We start from the raw sequence: 10719 nt of genomic DNA on the forward strand, positions 1-10719 counted from the left end.
CGGGCCAACAACAAAATAAAAATATCATTTTATCTTAAATGAAAATACAACATCTCACCTGTTAACTTTCATGTTTTGGAGCAGAAAAAGAGCATAAAACCAACATATTTAAAGCTCAGTTTGCTCCACTGGTTTACTGTGATGCTCACCTGTTCCAGCCAGATACCTGCATCATGGGGTTGATCTTAGCTGAGGAGGAGACTCCTGTTGTTTTGTTCATCTTCATCATAATAATGACAACATTAGATGACAACAGGTGCTCACATAGTTTTGTGCTGATGAACATGTCTGCGCAGCTTGACCACGTTGTTGTGTGTCGGGGAGGAAATACGACAGCAACCACAGAGCCGTGCTGGTTTGAGCGTGTCGCTGCTCGCTGGAGTTATATCAGCTCTGTCTGGATGTTAGTTTGAAAGCTTTCTCTTTCAGTCGTGAACACATTACTGAGCGGCTAGAATCTCCGTTTCTGGGCTTCAACGTCAGAAAACAGCTGAGTGAACTCGGCGCTGAGTGAGAGGAGTGTAGTTTGTCCGAGACAGCCGAGCTGCAGACACCCAACTACCTCCGACTGCCTTGGGCTGGAAAAAACACAAAGGAGGGGGTGCGTCTGCTCCGCGCTGGTGCCGCAAAGCATCATGGGAGTTGTAGTCTTTGCGGTAAAATCGGCCAGCGGGCCAGTTTTAATATATTTTTGATATTTATCTCGCGGGCCACATAAAAATGCTCCGCGGGCCAAATACGGCCCGCGGGCCTTGACTCTGACATATGTGACCTTGTGTGTCTTCTGTCTAGGCATGGGGATGCAGGGCGGGAAAATTCAAGCAGGTCCCTAGACACTTCTCTCGTGAGCTGCTTCTGCCGCTCCTCTTGTAGGAGGGCTTCATAGCTCTGAATGGCTGCTGGAGGGGGATCTGAGGATTCCTGCCCTACCAGAACCATTTTTACCACTATATTTTTGTTTGGGTCTTCCTGATCTTCTCCCTGCAACTGGGAGGTAGCAAAAATTGGTATTGGCTTGTTTAGGTCTGGCATTTTAGGCCATACAGGGGGACTATTTGGCCAATGTGCTGGACACGGTGTATGGAGACTCGTACCCGTACCGTATTCAGGTGTGACCAGGCCCTGATTAAAATAGTGAGTGGTAAATTGATTTTGTGAGTTATCTATGTCCTGTCGTTTAGCCCTTAATTTGAACTGTGCAGCTAGGCTGTCTGCAGATGGGCTACTGTTTGGTGTTTCATTATTTGGCAGGAAGGGATTATGTTTCCTTGAGGTGGAGGGTTTGACTTTAGTGTCTGATCCTGATGCTGTAGTTACACCTGACCACTCACTCAGATTATCCTCGGGAGATTCAGGTTGAATGTCTAGTATGCCGCTAGTGACTTTTATTACTGGATACAGTCCTGCTGCTGGAGCAGTAGGAGGTGTAGGCTGTATAGCGGAGGAGTATGGGGGAGGTTGGGTGGGTGATTTGGTCTCTTTTTTCACTTTCTTCATATTAGGTCTGGCTGCATTCCACAACATGACCCACTGCCTGTATTTATTTACTCGACCCGCCTGCTTTTCAACTTCACTTTTTATCTTTCTTTTTGTCAATAATCCTGCCTCTCTTAAAGCTTTCTTAGCTTCTTCTTCCTTTTCTCTCGCTTTTGCTGCCTTCTGCTCCCATATTTAACCCCAGTTCCCTCTGCTGTTCACATCTGTTCCTTTTTCTTTCATCGCTTTTTCTGCTGTTTTTCTCAATAAATTTTTGTTTTTCGTAGCTTCTATTGGACCATTTGTCATATTTATTATAGTCTCTATGCAGGCTAATTGCTCTCCCAGTGTACTCAGGATGTCATTCGGCCCCCATCCATCATCCTCCGTTTCACGATCAAATTCTTTATCCATCATTCTGTTAGTATGCTGCTGATTTTGGTGACAATTTGGACCGGTGAGGTCTTAGCTCACAGGGAACTCTAATCACCGGTGTTAAAAGTGAGACAGCGCTAAAAAACCGTTGTGGTAACTTTCGCTTCTACCTTTTCAGGTGGAAAGTTCTTACCTCTGCATCCACAAGGGGGCGCTGTATTTCTCTCACTTACACATATAATTGTTAGTACAGTTCATTCATTCATTACCCTTCTTATCTGCGGTAGAGTGGTGTTTACTGCTTATTCAGCTCTGATCTGATTGAGGTTTTCCAATCAGGGTTCAGGTCTGGCCATAGCACAGAGTCTGCTCTACTGAGGGTCCTAAATGACATCTATCTATCACTAGATCACGGAACATCTGTGCTGCTTCTGTTATTAGACCTGACAGCAGCCTTCGACACAGCTGACCACACGATTCTACTCGATCGCTTGGAACGATGGGTTGGGATCAAAGGGTCAGCTCTGGATTGGTTTAGATCGTATCTCCAAAACAGGACATTCTGTGTTAAACTGGGTGATGTTTTTTCTTCTTGGGAGGGGCTCCGCTGGGGGGTCCCGCAGGGGTCGATCCTTGGTCCACTTTTGTTTGCCATTTATCTGCTACCTCTGGGGTCAATCTTTCGTAAACATGGCCTATCATTCCATCTGTATGCTGACGATTGCCAGATTTACTCTCCATTGTGTCAGGAGAAAGGTCACTCTATTCAGTCCTTTGTCTCCTGTGTTAATGAGGTGAAGTCTTGGCTAATGTCCAACTATCTACATCTGAATGAGGGAAAGACAGAGCTCATTGTTTTTCACCCCAACAGCAGGAATGTGGATCGTTATGCTGATCTTGGCCCTCTTTCTCCATACTCAAAACCAGTTGTTACCAGTTTGGGGGTGAAACTTGATGTAGGACTTAAATTTGATTCTCACATCAATTCTGTGATCCGGTCCAGTTTCTTTCACCTGAGACGCCTTGCTAGAATCAAGCATATGCTGTCGAGAGCCCACCTGGAGCGGGTACTGCATGCCTTTGTAATTTCTCGGCTTGACTACTGCAACTCTCTATATGCAGGGTTGTGTCAGTCAACACTGCGTCGCCTACAGGTTGTGCAGAACAGCGCTGCCAGGTTCCTGACTGGGACCAGGAAACGGGACCACATCAGTCCAGTTCTGGCCTCCCTGCACTGGCTTCCGATTTCCTATCGCTCACAATTCAAAATACTCGTCTTTGTTTATCATATCTTCCAGGGTGGTGCTCCCCCCTATCTGGCTACACTCCTGAACAGACATTCCCCATCACGCGCTCTGCGCTCCTCTGACCAAGGCCTGCTCGCTGTCCCTCGGTCTAGGTGTCGTACCCGTGGGGACCGGGCTTTCTCAGTCCTAGCACCGTTACTCTGGAACCAGTTGCCACCCTCAGTTAGGCTGTCCCCTTCTCTGCCAGTCTTTAAGAATCACCTAAAAACACACCTCCTCCGCTTGGCGTTTCCAGAACATGTTTGATTATGGCCCTCTATTATGTTGAATCCATTCCACAGTTTTCATTGGTACACTCAATCCATCCACTCAATCCAATTGTGTTTCACACATTTGTATTTTACCGGAATGTTTCATCTATCTTGTAATTTCCATTTTGTATTTTGTAATTTGTATTTTGTAATTTGAATTTCTTTTATTGTTGATTTATTCAGTATAATTACTTACAACTGTACCATGTTCAGCGCTTTGGGCTTCCTGACAGGGTTGCGGAAGGCGCTTTATAAATAGAGCTTTGATTGATTGATTGATTGATTTCCCTATTTGTATGATATGAAAAATTCTATGTGCTTTTACACTTTTATCGTTACTCTCACTTTTCTTAAGTACAGATAATATGGTTGCTCAGCCTAAAGAAACTTATTACTCTCATGTGGAGTTTATTTTCGTCTCTTTTATTGTGTAATTCAAGTTAATCAGTCAGCCTTATCTGTTTTACCGACAGAGCTGACTGAGACTTGACATTCATACAGCGTGTTTTCTAGCTATGGCATGTGTCTTGTGTCAAAATCAGTTTTCTTGTTTCGTAAGAAGGTCCCAGACCTGTAGAATTTTAGGAGTTCTCTTCACCTCCTAGGGCCTTTAACCCTTTAATATAACCTCGAACAGGTCCCTGACCTGTAGAATTTTAGGAGTTCTCTTTGCCTCCTAGGGCCTTTAACCCTTTAATATAACCTCGAACAGGTCCCTGACCTGTAGAATTTTAGGGTTCCCACCCCCTAAGGACTCTAACCTAGCCTTATATAACCTCGTTATATTTCTATTCACTCGTCAGTAAATAGTGTGGTCAGCCACGACCTGGAAAATTTCTTTACCTTATCTTTTTTATCATTACACCATTGTAAAAATCCTTAACTTATTTACCATTAAACCATTGCAAAAACCTCTCATTATTTCTGCAATTGTCTCCACTTTCTTCTCCAATGATTATTTTTAGGACCACAATTACTAAGATTCAAGACACAAAGGTTTTTGATATATCCAATGAGCAGATTTTAGAAAAGGTTCTGCTTACCTTTATTTTCACCGCGGTGTTTTGTGCCTGGATCGTTCACTGGGTCGGTTGGTCAAATCGGCCTCCAAAAACTCCTTCTTCTTTAAAAGGAAGAAATCCTGTTCGTGACGCCAAAAATTGTTTGTCTTTCCTTCTATGAGACCAGACAGGTCAGAGTAAATGGAGGTAAAACCTATTGTTGGTAGAGAGAGTGGAGTCAATAACCAGAAGATCGATCTGCTTTTCGCCGCTGCAGTGGGAGAACACGACAGCTTCCCCAGCTAAACCCGTGTTTAGCTCTTGTCTGCTGCATCCATGTGTTCTGCCTCCCTCTGACCATACAGCTGTATTTATTAAGAAATGATGGAACGTAACATATGCAGTTTGCCATTTGCACACACGTCATTAGTCTTGATAAGCAGGAACTAATTTCTTTGTTAGTCAGGAATTTATACCTCACAAGGTCATGTAATTCTAAGATAAGCAGGAAGCATCCTGAAACATCCTTTGGTAACAAAGACAGTTTTCTTGTACTGAGAGGAACTGAGAGGAATGTTTTTACTCCCTTTTTGTGCAGCTGTTCAGAGCTGGTGCAGAAAAATACTGAGAGGCAATTGATATTATAACAGGATTTCATAAAGTAGAAAATAGCATATAATAATGTATAAAAGAGCTTATAATAATGTATAAAAGAGCTTATAATAATGTATAAAAGAGCTTATATGAGAGATACATATTTTTCAAATATGTACATTTTTTTCTCTGAAAAAATACACAAACCTACTGTAAATTACTCTTGCATAGTTTTTTAACGGAAGATTCCAATAAAGTTTAAAACAGGCAAACACATTTTTTTTACATTTATTTATTGAAAAAAAATACAGGTTTAAATTGCTGAATGTAAGCATGGTTGTGCTGGTAATGGATGACTGCGATTTTTGCATTAATTTTACATAATAATAATAATAATAATGGATTAGATAGTGGTTTTCAAGAAGCCCAAAGCACTTTACATTAAATCCATTCTTGATCCATAGCACAATTAATACAGCATATTCTTCCTCAAATTTTAATATAAGAGGTACATATGTCCCAGGATCTTCATACTAGAAATGTATTAGGGCAATTTTTGGATGTAGTTTTTGTAAAGAATATGGGATGTAGCTGGTAAATCTACATTCTGTTGAACTCAATACACCATAAGCTTAAAATGTAAAAGCCAACAACTTGAGAGACCTATACAGCTAATGATAGACATACTATATTATTGAGTGAATTCATATAATCCCAAAAGTGTTAAAATAATTATCTGTTATCTGTTCTATTAATCATATGAAGAAAAAAGATTTTAAAAGCACCTCCTCCCAAAACTAGGCGTTTTCCCCTGAAGTTTAGATGACCGTTTCACATCAAGGCGCCTGATTTCAAACGGGCCAATCAGCGCACTGCATCAGACTCCACCACAGACAAAGTCTGTAGCTCCAACTCACACTCCAGCACAGTAGGTGGCGGAAATGCACCTAGCAGTTAGATGCCACCCGCCATTAAACTTGAAGAAGAAGAACAAGAAGAACGTCTGTTGCTCCACACACGTTTTGCTTTGACTAAGGCAGTATGCTATCTTAATTGTCGTGGACTTGTTTCTCATTTTAACATCTGCTACAGGTCGTCTTCAGTTACTTAGGTAATAAAATAATCCAACTTGGTTTATTTATCGACAGCCTTGTGTTGCAGGCAGGGAATGCGCAAATGCTAAATTTACGTTAGCTTTAGCTCATTTCTAGCATTAGCGTTAGCTACATTAGGCTGAAAAGAGCATTGCAAAACCAGCAGTGCGCGTTTTAAAACGTGTTTTGGAGACGGGTGTATTAATGGAAACCGTCTAATTAGTATAGCTATATTTGAATGCTTTGTCTAAATGCGGCCTGGATTTTCCCGCCTTGTTTGACATACAGCTGAAGCTTTAAGTTAGCTAGCCTTGCAGCTGTGTCATATTGACTATGTATTTTTGCAGCATATGTGGAGAATCGGTTCAGTCCGTGAAAGCTTATGTTTTGCATTGCAGACTGCATCGTAATGAATCCCGGTGTATTTTTAAATGTGTTGGAGTAAGTTGTAAGCAGGTGTTTTCTGGATATGCAGCTTTAAAGTCTCACTTCTACCGCCACCACACTGGTACCGCAACTGTTTCTCAGAATGCTACCTTAATGGGTTTGAATTGCACTGTCTCACTTTGTGAATGCCAATGTGAGGGAACTAAAGCTTTGATTGCTCACTTAAAAGAACACATAGAAGAGGGACGGCATGTAACTTGTCCAGTGAGAGGATGCCAAAGTGTGTTCTCTGTAAAATCTACATTTACCTCCCATATTTCTAGAAAACACAAATGTTTGGAAAATGTGATTTGTGGTTTAAGCAAAGATATTCAGTCAGAGTCGCAAAGATATTCAGTCAGAGAGTCCATCTACAAGTGCCACCAACCAGAAAGGTGCCAGTGTGTCAGATACAGAAGACCCTGGTATGGATGGGTCTAATTTCAGTGACCTGTATCTCAGAAATGTATGTATGTTTTACATAAAACTACAGGGACAGCATCTTCTACCAGCATCTACCATTCAAACCATTGTTGAAGAAATACAAAATATACATGAATTGGGACAGATGTATACATTGAATAGACTAAGCTCACTTCTAAAAGATATGACAGTTTCAGATGAAGACATTATAAAAATCTGTGACACAGTAAAACAATCTGACTTGTTCTCAGCTTGTCCCACAGGGCCCATGAGAACTGCTTATTCAAGAGTTCAGTGCTTTAAAGATGTGTCCAAGTATGTTGAACCCAGAAAAGTGTTTTTGGGCAGGGACAAGAATAGGATGGAGAGATTTGCCTATTATGTTCCTCTGCTAAATACTTTGAAGAGTATGCTGGAATCAAGTTTTTGGCAAGGTCTCATATCAGTGGATCCTAATAATGTTTCAAGACCAGATGTTCTCAGGGACTGTTGTGATGGAAACTTGTTTGTGTCAAACAAATTTTTTCAGGAAAATCCGCATTGCCTCAAGCTGGTTCTGTACCAGGATGCATTTGAAGCAGTTAACCCACTTGGTTCTGCAAAAAAGAAGCACAAGGTTTTGGCTGTGTACTTCTCTCTACTCAACATCCCCCCCCCCCCCCCCCCCCCCATGCCCGGTCAAATGCTGATCATATGCAGCTAGTCTTACTGTGTAGGGAGAAGGATTTCAAGGAATTTGGCCATGAAAGTGTTTTTTCAGAACTCCTGAATAATTTGAAGGTACTAGAGGAGAATGGGATAACAATGGCAGACAAACCTGTTGTGAAAGGAGAACTCTACTGCATTGCTGGAGACAACCTGGGCTCTCATTGTATTGGGGTTTTACAGAAAATTTTAGTTCATCAGTGTGCTTATGCAGATATTGTCTGTTAACTCGAACTGAGTTTCAGGGTGCTGATCCAGCAGTGTGTGGACCTCAGCGGACCCCAGAAAATTATAGATCTGCCACTGAACAGCTGGAACGAGAAGACGTGTCAGAAGTTCAGGGGATAAAGTTCAGGTCTGTATTTAATTCTTTACAAAGCTTTGATGTTTGCACACCTGGCATGCCCCAATGTCTCGGTCATGACATTTTTGAGGGTGTCCTCTCATACGATCTTGCTCTTTACCTTAAGTACTTCATCAAAAAAAAAAGAAATGGTTCACTTACCCAATTCTGAACAGGCGCATCAAGCAATTTAAATACAAAGAAACAGATGCTTCATCCAAACCTTGTGAGGTCAGTCCAAAAACATTGAAACTTGGTGGACAAGCTGTTCAAAATTGGAACTTCTTGAGACTTTTACCTCTCATAATTGGAGACATATTGCAGAACTCCAAGATGATGTGTGGCAGTTAACATTGCAGCTTAAGGACATTGTTGACCTAATTTGTGCTCAGCAAATTTCCAAGGCTCAGGTTACTTATCTGGATACTCTCATCCAAGAGTATTTGGAAACCAGAAAGGTGCTGTTTCCTAATATCAACTTAAGACCTAAACACCATTACTTACGACATTATCCAGGGCTGATCCTAAAATTTGGCCCTCTCATCAGGCTGTGGACAATGCGCTTTGTGAGCAAACACAGCTACTTCAAAAGATGTTTGTATGTGTGTCTTAACAGATATGGCTGAATCGCAGGTGCTTCCCTTAAAGAACATAGGGGATGCAATTGCAGGAGTGCTTCTGGACCTTCCTGATCAACTTCTCAAGTCAGTAGAAGATACTCTGAAAACACTTGGTGCAGAAACCACAGATGACTTGAAGTACATTACTGAAAATGACCTGCTGCCAGTGCTCAAGCCCATACAAGCCAGACGACTAGTGGCTGCCTGGACCCAAAATGGTAAGTGTAAAACATTGTCACCACACCAAACGCACAGAGGGCTGTAGAAGTTGTAAATAGTTAGAATATGAGTGTTTCTGAGTCTGATGATATGACCATTATTATTTAACCATGCTTTCTTTGTAAATAAAACTTGATGCTTTGTGGGGCAGTTTAATACATTTTGAGTTTCGAAATGCAATCTATCAGACAAATTGCATTATTAAGTTTTGACCACGCTGTGTAACCTTAATATCTCAAAATGTATCTCTGCAGTGCAGAATTTAACACAACAGAAAAAACGATTTAATGCTTTCATATCTCTTTTTTTATGTACTTTTAAAGTCTCTGGCACTTCGACACCAATTGCTGTACGTTCCTCTCCAGTTAGGGTTAGGTGGAGTAGATGAATCTCAGTGAGTTCCCCCTGAATCCAGGGGCGTCGGACTGGGGGGGGAAAGGGTACCGTTTATATAATAATCTCTGAGGCATCTATCACCCCTTAAAAATGTGCAAAGTGGTTTAGTCCACACCAGCGGCCAGAGGCTGCACAGCCGCATGTACAGCTAATGAGATATCGCAGATGCCGACAGCCAGAGCTGGAGGCAGGAGAGTCAGTCATGTCTTTTCCCAAGAAAGGGAAATCTGGCTTCCAGAAAAGAAAAGAAAAGAAGGAGAAATAGTTAATTGAACTGAAGCAAGTATTGGTTTTTCAAGAAGGAAGGTGAGCAGCAGCAGAACACAGTTTTAGCTGATATTAGCTAGCTCTCAGAAGCTGCATTCATGTTAGGTGTTCAATGTTAAACGTCTTTAGTTTCACCATCAAGATCAAATATAAATTAATTAGTGTTATCAGTGAAAACACTAATTAATATATATATATTAATCAGAATTATTATCGCGGGCGGCCGCCGCCAATTAATTCGCGGACCTCGCAGTAAAAACAGGTTCACTCTGTGTGGATATTTCAGCTCCTTCCCAGTCATGGACCAGGACAAACTTGCTATCGATGGATTCGTGGTGATCTCAGGAATGTGAAGCTGCCACTGTTTTTCGTATAGCATGATGACACTGGTGTTAGAGGATTGTTATTCACTTGGTTAGATATTTTAAGCCTGTTTTAAATTTCTTTATATTTGATCTTGAAAATGGGCAATCTTATAATTTGGCTGATAATGCAGGGATTATAAAATTTAGAGTACATTACATTCACAGAGAGAACCTGGTTTATTTCATGTCATATGTATTTAATATATCAATATATATCAGTATTAGCAAAGCTTAACATCATGAACCACATGGCTCTTTAGACGCAGTATGCAGCAGCAGGGCCCTCATTGTCTCCAGAAAGCACAGAGGAGATGAGACAAGGTGAGCTCACTATACAATTAAGTTATTCAATTTACAAGCAATCATTAGCAGCAGATTTATCTGAAAGGACATGTTAGGTTATATTTTGGTGACCTAAATCATGATCCATTTTGCTTGTGTTGTTTCTCTCCCCCTTGCAGCAGAGAGATAGAATATGTGAAAGAGAATGATGTAGGGAAGGTAGTGAGGATGATGAGGAGAGGCCAGAAGAACAAGACAGTGAGAGGCTGAGAAACACAGGTGACTGTCTGCCAGATGATCCAGGACTATGGCCAGAGAAGCTTACTGGACAACAGAGAGATACAATTGTCAGAAGACTGGCCCCTTTTCAGAAGCTGACAGACATGACTGAAGAGCAGATGAAGATATCATGCCAGGCACTGATGAGAAAATATTACAAGGATCTCACAGCTGAATTTGAGAATGAGATGCTACACCTGAGAACAATATATGGTGCCACATTTCCACACATTCGGTCTCCTCTTGAGCTGCTTAATGCCATACAGGATGCAATTACAGAGCATTTTTGGAGAAGT

The sequence above is a fragment of the Nothobranchius furzeri genome, chromosome 11 (assembly GCF_043380555.1).
Source record: "Nothobranchius furzeri strain GRZ-AD chromosome 11, NfurGRZ-RIMD1, whole genome shotgun sequence".
NCBI lineage: Eukaryota > Metazoa > Chordata > Actinopteri > Cyprinodontiformes > Nothobranchiidae > Nothobranchius > Nothobranchius furzeri.